Below are 13,409 nucleotides of genomic sequence, written 5' to 3' on the forward strand. Positions count from 1 at the left end.
TAACAGGCGCACAGCGGCAACAGCAAACGACAACAGCGACAGCTTAAACGAAACGAAAAAAAAAGCACAGCAACACAGCGAGAGACCAAAATACCAGCGAGAGACCGTAAGAGAGTAACAGAGCGAGAGCGAGCGCGTGAGTTGAAAAGCGTACGCTCACTCTCTCGTTTGCTCGCCTCTCGCGCATGTTTGCACCGTTTGCTGTTGCTCTTGTTGTTGCTAGTTTGCTTCTTGCTTGCTCTCTTTGTGTGTGTGTTTTTTTTCTCTCATGTTATGCTTTTATTTTTTTTGATTGTTTGATTTGTAATTTTATTGCTTGTGGTCACACTTTGCCTTTTGGGGGCTCAACTTGTAAATTTAATTTGGATATTAGCTCACCGATTTTCCAGCGCCGACGACAATGCGACTTAAATCGCTGGCGTATCGTTTGCTGCGCATTCCAAAAACAAAAACAACAACAAACACTGCGCGACAAAGATACTAGATAGCTGTTCTATTCTATTTGGTTTTTTTTTTTGTTTTTGCTCTGTTTGGGAGTTGGGGGAGCTGACTGCTGCTTTTTGGCTTATTATTAAAGCAGCTGCTGCAAATGCGACGAGCGGCAGATGAAAACCATCACTTCCGGAGGCGCTTCAAGTACTGAGGAATGTTGTATATACATGAGGCATTGTGTATGTGTTTGTGCGCGCAGCCAGCAACAGCAAAAGCAAGTAGCAGCCGCAGTCGACGTCAACGCCAACAGCAACGCAGCGACAGCGGCAGCAGCAGCAGCAATAGAAAAAAAAAATCAACAAACTCAACACAGCGAATGAGCCACGCAAAATAAAAGGAAAAGCAGCAAAGTAGTGGGCAGCGGATAGCTAAAGGAAGCGTGGTGATGGTGAGGGGGGGGGGGGTTGTAGAGAAGGGGGTGTGTAGTGGAGAGATGGGGGCTTTTTTGGTATGGTGTGTGAAGGTTGGCAGTATCGCTGTCCATAGACTTTGTGCACGTGTGTATGAGTGTGTGTGTGTGCATGATGAAATGCTTCAAGGCGCAGGCAGAGAGCTCTGCTTTGAAATAAGGACCTGGTGTGTGCTGACTGCGTATGTATGTATGTATGTGTGTGAGCATGTCATCGCAGCTTTGCATGTGTGTATGTGTTTAAGCCAAATGTTAATATGTTAGCTGCTCTGTAGTTTAGATGGCCAACTGCATTGGCATTAGAATCACAATCAGGTTCCAGAATCACACATGAGCCAACACACACACACACACACACACACACACACTCAAACACTGACTCATAGATATTAAGAAAGTGCATCTATCAATAAAATGATCCATGAACTGGTTTTCAAAGTTGTCCTGCCTTCCTCGCTTCTTTTTTCTCTCCCTCTCCATCTTCCTGTTTCTAAACTTATTCTCCAGTTGACAACTGAGCTGCGTTTGTAACTTTTCAATCTGACACAGATTAACAAAGAAAAACTTAAAACTACACGACTTATGAATACCCTTTGATTTATGATTGAAAGTTAAACGCTTAAGAAGAATTTCGTAATGCCTAGTTCAGACGGGCACTTTTTAACCGACACATCGGATGTCAAACAAAAATCCCAGCGGTTTTTGTTTTCACAGAGTCTGGTCACACTTTGAACAATTTCAAATATGCTTGAACATTTGACCGACACCGAAAAACCGATGGAAATAGGTGAGAGTCGGTCAAAAACCGACGCTGTCAAATTTTGTGTGTTCACACGACAACTGACAGTTTTTCAGCAAAAAGTGTCGGTGAATAAACGCTCGTCTGACCGGGGCATAAGAGGTTTAACAATATCATCACAATCATCAGGTGAATTCTAAATAGAATACACTAGCAAAAATAGGTATCTTCACTTTTATTCGTCGAGAACCTAAATTCTTAAAATAACAGAAAAATTCTTAAGATTGTGTTCTTTAAATATTTCTCTTCAAGTTGATTCGGCTAAAAAAATTTTATAACAATATTCTTCATTTCAAGCCGGCTGTTTATTTATTTTTTTCCAATCAAGCAAACAATAAGATGTAATATAATTGTATGATCTTAAACAAAATGAAAATTTGAAGCTATTCTCCCAGGTTACCCCTGTCAAAGATAGTATATCTGGAACTTTCTCATTTATCCAATTAATTTTTTTTAAGAATAATTTTTATAAATTCTTAAATTCAATTTTTTTGGGATACCTAGTTGAAAAAAGCAGTGGCATTGTTTTTGTTTGTTAAGCTTAACACATTTTTTTTTTAATAATTTAGAAATCATTAATATTTTTAAAATAAATAACTGATTCATACTGTGCTTTCTCTGTTCCCCATTACCCCCTTTGTTTTTCAAATTTAAAAATTATAAAAAACTAGTTAAACATTATTTTACTCATATTAAGTATTCAGTCGTGTTATCTAATCAAATTAGACAGTTAATAGAAACTGATTGGCATTAGAAACTCACAAGGAATAATAAAATTTTTAATGTTGTATTGAAAGCTTAAAAAGTATTTTATATATTTTATTTCTGACTTAAACTATCATATTTAAATACATTTTAATATGGGAGCTTGACTTTTCCAATAAATAAAAAAACTATTAGGAAAGATTGAATTAAAAAAAAAACACGGAAAGAATTTATGAATAGTGATTAATAAATAAAAGTATCAGATTTTTGCTAAGCTACCTTTATTTAATCAGGTAAATTATACGATTGCACGATTGAGGAAATGAGGGAGTAGTATAAATATTTTTATAGAATTTTTGTAATTTATCCCAATGCACTTTATGATTTAAATTAAAAACCGTTAAAAAAAATGTATTTGCATTTTAGTTGTATAAAAATTTCGGTATAATAAGCCTAATCTAATGAATTAGTTAATAGAAACGATTGGAATTAAAACTTTGATGACATCAACTTTATAGTTATTATGGTACAACTACTATTCGATTTTCGTAGATACTAGATCCAAAACAATTATCGGATTTCAATAAATTTCGAATTCCAGATGTGATTTTATTTTTACAATTTTTATGATTTCTAGAGTTTTCGAAAGAGCTAGAGAAATCCACTTGTTGCCACCGAATGAATGAATGACACAACATTCACTCACAAACATTCACAATCACAAAAAAAAATAATTTAAAAAAAATTAAGGTACAGCAAGAATAACGTAATATAGGAAATAAATGAGCTTGGTAATTAATATTTACCAGTAGATTTCTTAGTATCATACTCATTGAGGAGTCACAATGACCGAAACCGAACACGAATACGAACACGAATACGAGCACGAACACGATGCAGCGTTTAATGATAATGATGATAATAATGATGATGTGAGAACACAAAAGTTTTCCAAATTTTTTATATAATATTATATATATAAAACTTCTTGATTGGGTTGGGGCCGGGTCTAGTGTGTCTCAGGGTCTAGGCCGACTAGAATAGACTTTATAGGGGGAAAATAGACGAAATTCGCGCGAGCGTCTACAGAATACTACAGAACGAGGCACGACGAACCTTTAAGTGGCAATGGCAATGACTGCAACACGCTACCGATACGATACAAAAGGGTAAACACCGATGCCCTGGAAGCTGCTGTATTTTAGCCGGGTCTAAAAGGGGTCGGATCGGTTCGCTTTTTGGTCGGTCGGTTGGTTGGTCGGTCGTTTGGTCGGTCGGTCGGTTGGTTGGTTGGTTGGTTGGTCGTTTGGTTTGGCGTCGTCGTCGTCGTCGTCGTTGTCGTTGTGCGTGGGCGCTTGAGTTATGGTCTAAATAGAATCTGAACATTTTTGGTCGTGAAACGTGTGGCCCAAAACGACAAACGACGACGACGACGAGGACGAGGACGAGAATGTTGCGAGTCCGAAGCGTATAGCGCGACAACGCGTATGAAGAGATGACTGAGAGCGGGTTGGAGAAGGGGGTTTTTTCGAGGTATGGGGTATAGTTAAGAGGGGTTGCAACACTAGAGGGAATGAAGGAGGCAGGAGGAGGAGGAGCAGTTGCAGACAGGAGACCTCGACTCGGCTCGTTGAATTTTTGGGAGATGTACATTTAATAAAACGCACACACACACACACACACAGACAACGACAGGACAGGACAGGACAGGAATATTGGAAGTTTTGAGCTTCGTGCCGAGTACGACAGCGTCAACGACAACGACGAGGACGAGGACGTTGCGTGTTGCAGCGAATGGGGGAGCCTGCAGCATGCAGCATGCAGCAATCGGAACAACCAGGAAGCAGCCGTTTAAAACTCATGACTCTGAGCTGTTGCTGTCGACGCAATTGTTGTTGTTGTTGTTGCTGTTGTTGCTGTTGACGGTAGATGGAGATGTGGCAACGTTGGCTTTTACCCGGGACAAAGATTGCACTGCAGTTTGTTGACTAAAGTCAAAGCGAGATGGCCTACTGCAAAAGTGCAATACAGCGAAAGAGACATCAGCAACAGCACGAAGATAGATAGCAAAGCAGAGAAAGAGAGAGTGCGTTAAAGCGAGAGAGAGAGAGTGTGTGTGTGTGTGTTGGGGAGGGGAAGAGAGCAAGAGAAGTGCTAGCCCAAAAGGACTCTCCATATGTTCAACTATGCAAAATAATAATAACAAGAAGAAATAGTAAAAAATGAAATAAAAGCAGCTCATCAACACATGCAACTGCAAGCCGCAACAACAACAACAACAATCCACAACAACAACAACATTCCACAACAACTAAGAACCTAGCCGGGCTAATGAAGTGCTGATAGGGTTGCCAAGCTGCAAATTTATGCAGCTTCAATATTGATGGAGGTCGCAGAAAAGGAATAGAAGAACACAGGTTATAAAAATGAAAAATAACTGATTTATAAACGTGCCAAAGCGAGACAGAAACAGGTGAAACAGCAGCTGGAAGCAGCTGCATCGCGGCGAAGTTTTTATCCTTTTCCTATGTAATTTTTTCATTTGCCCTGAAGCTTTTTAAAGCTCGCTTTGCACACGCTGCTAAGTAGGCAACGGTTTTTTTTTTGCCATCTCCTTTTTTTCTACCCTCTCTCTTTACACTTAGCTGACAATTTAACTTTTACTTTGATGGCCAAAGCCAGCTGAGAGAGAGATTCTTTTAGTCGTGTGGCAGCTGCTTCGAGTGTCGTGCGTCTAGGTTGCAAGCACTAACGTTTGTTCCATGGTTCAGCATCTAAAGCTGATATGCACTTCAATTACGTTACGTGATATAGGTTATGATACTATTGACTTACGTAAATGAAGACAGGTAATCGTTGTCAATTACTTTAATTATTTTAATTACGTTTACGTTACGTTAAAGGACTTAAGTCAAGAGTTACGTAAATAGGCCAAAGTATAGGTATTAGCTTAGGAGTCAAAGTTATGCCTTCATACGCACTTCAATTACTTACACTTGGCAACAAACTTAAGCTTTTTTCATGTTAGATTTAAGCTGTAACCTAGTGTTATTTACTTTATGTTATGTTGTATATTGTAGGTCAAGAATAAAGTTATTTAAGTCAAGTAACTAATATTTCAAGCTTATGTTTTTATTAGGTATTTATGTTACGTTATTTTACGTAATAGGTTATGATACTGTGGATACAAGGTGGATCAAAAGTAGTCAGTAGAAGGCTCTCCTTTTTTTTTCTACAAGAAAAACTTCGATTCTGTTTCTTGATTAAATTTATTTGAACTTTAGAATTATATTGGTCAATTCGAGGAGATGATATTTGCCAAATTGGCGCCGTCACAATTGATTGCCATACGGGCTCGTTTTATGTCATTTTTTGTCACTTCGGCGAGAACTTCGGGCGAAGTATAGATTAGTATAATCTAGCTTTAATTACGTTACGTTACGTTAAATGTTAATATGAAATAATACTTTAATCATCTGACGTTCACGTTCCGTATTTAAATTGTCATTTAAGGATTTGGGTGATTAACATAATCTTGTGAAATTACGGAATTGTCAAAAGGTGCGAAAAATTGCTTACGTTAACAGTTGCGTAATTAAATAACTTTAATGTCACTTGCATAAATAGAATAATTTATTTACATCAAACGTTGTGGAACATTTAAAAAAATTAACAAATGCATAATATACTGAAATAAATCAATCTAAAATTCAAGTTTAAAATTCTTAATGTGTTCAAAATTATTTTTATGCATTTTTTTCAGGATGTAATTGATTTTTTACGAAAATATGGAAGGTCTCAGAATCAAGTGTTAAGTATTCTTTTATACTAATTACGATATAAGGAGTTGATTAAAAGTGAAAACTTGAGATTTAAAATATTGAATTTTCGAAATTTCAAAGGGGGGACCCTTAGCATCGAAATAAATATCTAGTAGAATCTAGAGGACATTTTTTTTTTTTTAAATATATTATAATATTTGAATGCAGAACGAATTTAGAGGACAAATCAAGACCAAAATGACATTCCGCTTGAAAATCGGTTCAGTTTTGATCAAGTTATGACAGTTTGAAGTTGGTCAGACTGCGGACTTAGCCACTTTACAAGTCAACATTTTTATCCAATTTGCCATGATTTTGTACAAAAAAATGAAAGGTCTCAGAATCAAGTTTAATATATTCTATTATACTAATAACGATATAAGGAGTTGATTAAAAGTGAAAACTTAAGATTTAAAATTTTGAATTTTCGAAATTTCAAAGGGGGGACCCTTAGCATCGAAATCGAATCTTGGTCGAAAATAATTAAATTTTCAAATTGAACATCAATTGAATACAGAATGAATTTAGAGGCCAAATCATGATCAAAATGACATTCCGTTTGAAAATCTATTCAGTTTTCATCAAGTTATGACAGTTGAAAGTTGGACAATTCTTTGACCTAGCAACTTTGCCACAATCGAACCGGTACAAACGTTTCGGTATTCGGTTCTTGACAGAGAATATTCTTTCGGTTACGGTTTCAATTCCGGTGTTATTCCCTGGTATTGACCATAATTATTGTTAACATATTTTCTGTTTTCAGATGGGTTTGAATTGCGATTCAATGTACATATTTTGCAATCCATTAAAAGATACGAAATGTAACATAGTAATTACTATTACTATATTATTGGTTTTTGGAAAAATGTTTGTAATGTTTTTATGTCGGGATAGAGTGAAAGAGAGAGAGAGAGGTAGAGAGAGAGAAATAGAGAGAGAGGGGTTATTAATCGTCACAAGAAGCTAATAAATGAGTATCTATAATTGTTTTATGGCCTGCTCTTTGGGGGGCGTGGCACCTGTTCGGCACATTTGAATGCCATTGTCTTCTGAGTAGCGATAACTGCTGTATGTATGTGTGTGTGTGTTGCATGTGTTGCATGCGATGCGCGCGCGCTGCATATGAAAAAAAAGAACCAGTCATTTGGCCAAGTGGCCAAAACGACGAGTACAACGACAATGGGAAATGATGAGGCGCTTCGGCTAACAGGACTCAACTAACGTGCAACATACAGCCTGCAACATACAACGTGCAACATGCGGCAGCCATTCAATCAGCACTCGCTGTGTTCCCACGGATGTTGCCAAAATCGTGGAAAATTTTCGGCAGGCGCCTCCGACGAGGACGACGACGACAACATTCTGGATTCGTGCCCTCTTCATCATCATCTTCTTCTTCTTCTTGTTGTTGTCGGGTTTGTTAATACCAAAATGCCGGGGTTCGGTATGCTGCCTGGTTTTTGGCTTATTGTTCACACACACACACACTTGCACACACAAAGACACGAGCGGCAAGTGCTTGCATTTTGCATCGACAGATGTCGCTTTCGAACTGCAATTTTTGGGCATTCAGCATTTGGTTTAGAGAGGGAGTTAAAGCATAAACCAGACAGAGATACAGATAACAGTAAAGCATACTCACACACACACACACACACACCCAGGCAGGTGTACATAAAGTGTGGCAAAGTCAAGAAACAAAGAGGAACGAAAAAAAAGCGAATAGGAAAAGGAAAGTCACTTAACTGCGGTGAAGTTCAAACGCAACAACTTTCAGCAAATAACGAGTAACGAGTAACAAAACAACTAGTAAGAAAAACTTCTCAACTTGTACTTTAATTAGCCAAAGTATTTCCTATTGTGGTTAAATCAAATGTAATACAAATCTCAAATCTCTTTTTCACATGGAAAACTTTGAAGCATGCTGAACTAAATTTATTTGAAAATTTCAACTAAACTTTAAAGTTTAAACGAATGCAACTCTTAATGGATTCGAATAAATTTTCGACAATTTAATAGTTTGTTGAGCCAGACAGTTACGAGTTTTATTTTATTTTAGTTTTGTTGGTAGAATATTGGAAAATTGGAAATGCATTTGCTTCTATTGCTTAAACGTCAATAAATTTCATTCAACACAAGAAAAGCACTTTTTGCCATGTTGTTCAATGGCTTTTTCTTCTGAAAATACAATGGCAAGAAAATTTAAAAATACGTTGCTATAAATACAATTTTTAAGAAAATTTTCATTAATTAAAATTAATTATTAAAAATAAAAAAAAAAAATGCATAAAAATGTATATAATTATTTTCTTCGATAATATAAAAATGGTACTAACTAGTAATTTAAAATGCATCGAAATATCGACAAATCGATTTTGTAAATTGTAATTGCGTTTTCAAATTAAAGAACAATTTTTTTTTAATCAAACTCGATATTTGATCTAGATCTTTTATTTTCCAATATAAGGCCTGACTCCAGCAGGCCCGGAAATAAAAATTCCCGTCAAACTTTATAAAAAAAACCGGCAGGATTTTTTTTCGTTTTTTTTTTTATACAGGAATTTTGACAGGAATTTTTATTTCCTGGCCTGCTAGAGACAGTCCTATATCTAGATAATTTATTTTTGGTTTTTCTACAATTACTTATTTTTTTCTTGAACAATTTTAGCTAACTTTGAAGTCTCGTTACTTTGTCATATCTCAACCAATTTTAATCACCCAAGTTTTGTTAAATCATTATTTGACTTTTAAAATTAGTCTGAAAGGCTTTAGTGGAGAAGACTATGTTACTAAATGTTACATACTTTTAGGAGCTTGTATTGCTTTAAAAATTAAAGAAGCTGATGATAGATAAAAATAATAATAGATAGCGTTAATTACCAAAAAGATATATCTTAAATTATTTATAATCAATATCCATTGTTACTTTATTTATAACATATTTTCGTTTTAAAGTCCAGCTAATCTTCATATTAAGATTTATTTTGATTTCCATAAATTTGGTTACGAATAATGCATATCGAACTTGTGTTTATTGCATTTGGATAAGTTGCAGCGTTGCCAGACCTCTGCAGAGAGAGACAGAGAGAGAGAGAGAGAGAGGTAGCAAAAGTGTCTGCTTTAAAGCAATATTCGCTCGGGCAACCAAAATCGCAGTCGAAATGCTAATCGAATGGCAGCTGCTCCACTCCAACTGATTTATGTATACCCAAAAACTAAAACTAAGCGTTGGCATTGCATTGCATTGCGGGGGGCTGAGGGAAGGGGGAGGTAGAGAGTGGGGGTTGGGGGGTGGAAGTTGGTGGCAAATGGAAGCGGCAGGGTATGGCATGTTATGGAAGCAAAAGCGCTAAAAGGGGGAAGGAGATTGCGGTGGATTTTGGGCCATTGCATTGAGAAGGCTGCTCATATAGCTGTGACTGTTTCTGTGTGCGTTGGTATAAGTGTTGATGTGTGTTTATACATGTATGTATGCATGCAATGCATCTATATATGTATGCATGTGGTAATAGACACAAAACCGAATCGGGGCGGCTGTGTAGCTTCAAAGCCTTAGCTGCCACTGGAAGTGGAAACTAAACTACGATGTACAACAACATTTTGCTAAATACACACTGGAAATGGCTGGCTATATGTCTCCCTATTCTCCTTCACCAACATCACCCCTCCCTCCCCTATCCACCATGCATCACGCCTTGTCAACCACCCTGTGTGCATATGCATTGGAAAACTAAAACCCAACCGATTTCAGCGGGAAAACGCGGCTGCTGCTGTCACCGTTGCCATCAACGTCGACGTTGGCAGCAGCGTCGCAGTTAGCAGTTAGCTGCTGCACAATACACACACACACACACACATATCTATATATATATATGTATTTTTCTTTTCCTGTTTTCCTTACCCATCCTCCGCCCCCAATGTAACACTAAACTAAGCGAGAGAAAAACAAAAAAGAAAAACATCTACAAATTGCAAAAAATACGAAACGAAAAAATTTTTTTCGCGTTTCGTTTTTTTGTTTTTGGTTTTTTTTTTTTTTGGCACACTGGGAGGTGGTGGAGGGAGGGGTATAGCGCATAGGGACCAGAATGGAGGAGGGTGTCACTTCAATTCAATGGTTGTCATTGGTTTCTTGTTCACAGTGTACTTGCCATTTACTCTGACCAAAGGGACAAAGAGAATTTTGCAGGCAAATGCGACATTGCAAGTGTTGACTAGCCATATACCCTATAATAATAAGCGACAGTGGCTGAACAGTTTTACAAATGACAATTAAAAAATACATTTTTTTTTATTATTTGGCATTTTATTAGAAAAAAAAAATTTTTCTAATGCAAAAGTTTTAAAAAAAAAAACCTAAATTTTCTCCTTAAAAATCTCGAAATAATAAATTTATAATATTAGAATAAGCAACACAATTAAGTTTTTTCATAAAAATGTTCAAATATTAACACCCGCTTTCAATAAGGAAATATTTTTAAGAATCATGGGAAAAATGTAGTTTTTTATAAATAAAATATTTAAAGAAATGTTGAAAATCCTTTTGATTACTTTCATCTTGCTGAATTTTCTGTAAACTTTGGGTCAATAGCAATACGGTTTAAGAATTAGGCAAAAATCGTGGCGCAAATCTTGTGAAATTTGATATATTATCATATTAATGGTGCACCCAATTAATTTTAAATAACTACAGCAAACACGCTCACCAAATCCGAATGCCATATATGCCCTCAGTCAGTCGTATACCCTGTAAAGCAACAGCTTGTTGTTGTTGAGGGTTTCGCTTCGTTTCGTTTCGTTATATTATTTTGTTGTTGTTGTTGTTGTGTTTTTGGTTCATTCGGTTCACTGGTTGGTTCATTTATTTGAATCGTTGTTTTTCAGCTGGAAATTGGTTCTAGTTGCAAAAAAAAACTCACCTGCAATGAGAAAAAATAAAGAGAGTGAATGAGATAGAGAATGTGTGAGAGTGAAAGACATAGTTAGTTAGTTATTGAGAACGAGAGACAGAGGGAGAGAGAGAGAGAGAGAGAAATGAGAGATGAGAAATGCAAATGCGATTAGTTTAGGGCAGCTTTAAGGCATTGTGTGTGGACACAAGTGGAAACAATTCCACCAAAACCAGAGATGGAACTCACACACACACATACACACAACCACTAGGGTCAACACTGTATGTGTGTGTGTGTGTGTGTGTCTACAACATAACTCACAAATCAAAACTTGGCTGAAAGTGCAGACCGTTGTTGCTGCTGCTGCTGCATTTGCGGCTCTTGCCTCTTACCTCTTGCCACATGCCGCACGCCACTCGCAGTTTTAGCCTCTACACATGGCCAGTAGCAACTGCAACAACTAAAACAACTACTACAACAACAACAGCTGAAGCAGCAGCAGCAACAGCAACAGCAGCACATACATAACTAATAGATACATAAAGCCGTATCTTTTGGGTGAATGAACTGTAATGAGAATGTGAACCTAGGCACAGGCATCACCATCAGCATCAGTGGCAGCATCAGAGGCAGCAGCAGCAGCAACAGCAACAGCCACTGAGATGTTGATGTTGAAAATCGCAACGCAAAGTGCGCAATTGAAGCTGCTGCTATGAGGCAACTGCAAAAAATATACTTGTATATATATGTGTATAGCAAAAAAAAAAAAAAAACAGAAATAAAATGTCATCTTTGGCATGTCGAAGATTTGATACACTAGATTCTTTAAAAAAAAACCTAGCACACATGTACTATAAATCTATTACAAGCCAAAACCAATTAAAACCAATTTTAATTGTATTCAAGTTTTCAAATTTTTGTTGTACACTTAAACAAATTTCAAAATTATTAAACAAAACTCAAATTAATATTAAATTGCATAAATAGCAAAAAAAAAAAAAAATATTTTAAATGTATTTATTAATGTAATTTATTAATTACAAACCAATCTGGTTGTTTTCAGATTTTTGTTACACATTTAAAGATAGTTTAAAAATTATTAAACAATATTTAATTTATTTGTAAATTGTATAAATGTTATTAATGTAATATATTAATTACTAGTCTTGTAATTCAAAAAATATTTTCAAAAAGGTAACTCTCCGCCTTTTTACGTCATTTTTTTTTAAATCATCTATCATCCAGATTTGTCTTCTACTATTAATAGAACACAACTGATTAAGTAACTTTTCAGTTTATTCAGCTAAAATATGTTGAAAAACGAAAAAGTTTTAGGCACAAATATAATATTTTCGACCAATCAATCCTATGACGGCTAAATGATGTATGCCGATTATTACCTAATTAGATCAGAATGTGAAATATATCATTAGATACTCAACTTTTACGTTAGACTCGAATATCTCGAGAAACAAAGGAGATAAGACATTATCAAATACACACTTTGTGAGTTGGGTCGAGATAACTCTAGAAATAACAAAGATACTTGAGACTGCTTTTCAACGAATCCTTTTTATAACAACTATATGATGTAGTGATCCGATCCTTATATTTTTTATGATTTTTTGTATGGGATGATCTCAAACATATTTTATATGAAAGGGAGGAAAATGTGCAAAAAAAAAAGGTAATTTTTAGCAAGTTTCAAAAAATTATAAAAAAATATAAGCGAAGAGATTTTTGAAAATTTTTTCTTGCAGTCACTATTAGAATTGTTTAGAGAAACTTTTTGCAGCAAAACATTTTTTTTTAAGTCCTAGGAAAAAAGTCAAAAAAGTTGATTTTTACATAAATTCAAAAATTTCAACGGGTACCTAATGGGTTAAGGAAAGTTGTATATCATTCAAACGACATTTGGAAGACCTTTCCATTAATTCCAAAATGTAAATGGAGTAACTTAGTTTTAGTGCTTAGTTTAGTGCTTTAGTTTTGTGTAAATACTTTTGACATTACAATGTCTTTAATGCGTTACACATTGTGTAATAAAATTATAATAGCCGCTGAAAGGGTATAAAAAAAAAGGGGCAACAACAACGGCAACTAAACTGACCAACAACGAGACGCGACAAAACGACGAGTGCAAAACAAACGAATGCAAAAGTCAAAAGCAGACAACTCAGGGGGAATAGAGGTAGTTGAAAGAGAGAGAAGGGAAGGGAGAGAAGAGGGGTAAGAAGTAAGCGGGGATAGGCACAGAGGCGTATCTTAATTGTATACACAACAACAACAAC

General features: G+C 35.9%; 1 protein-coding gene across 4 annotated transcripts in view; it reads right to left on the minus strand.

Moving 5' to 3' along the window:
* The window catches only part of LOC117794146 (homeotic protein female sterile), a 101,756-nt gene that overhangs the window by 70,568 nt on the left and 17,779 nt on the right, over positions 1-13,409 (minus strand). The window lies entirely within an intron of this gene.

The sequence above is a fragment of the Drosophila innubila genome, chromosome X, assembly GCF_004354385.1.
Source record: "Drosophila innubila isolate TH190305 chromosome X, UK_Dinn_1.0, whole genome shotgun sequence".
NCBI classification, from domain to species: domain Eukaryota; kingdom Metazoa; phylum Arthropoda; class Insecta; order Diptera; family Drosophilidae; genus Drosophila; species Drosophila innubila.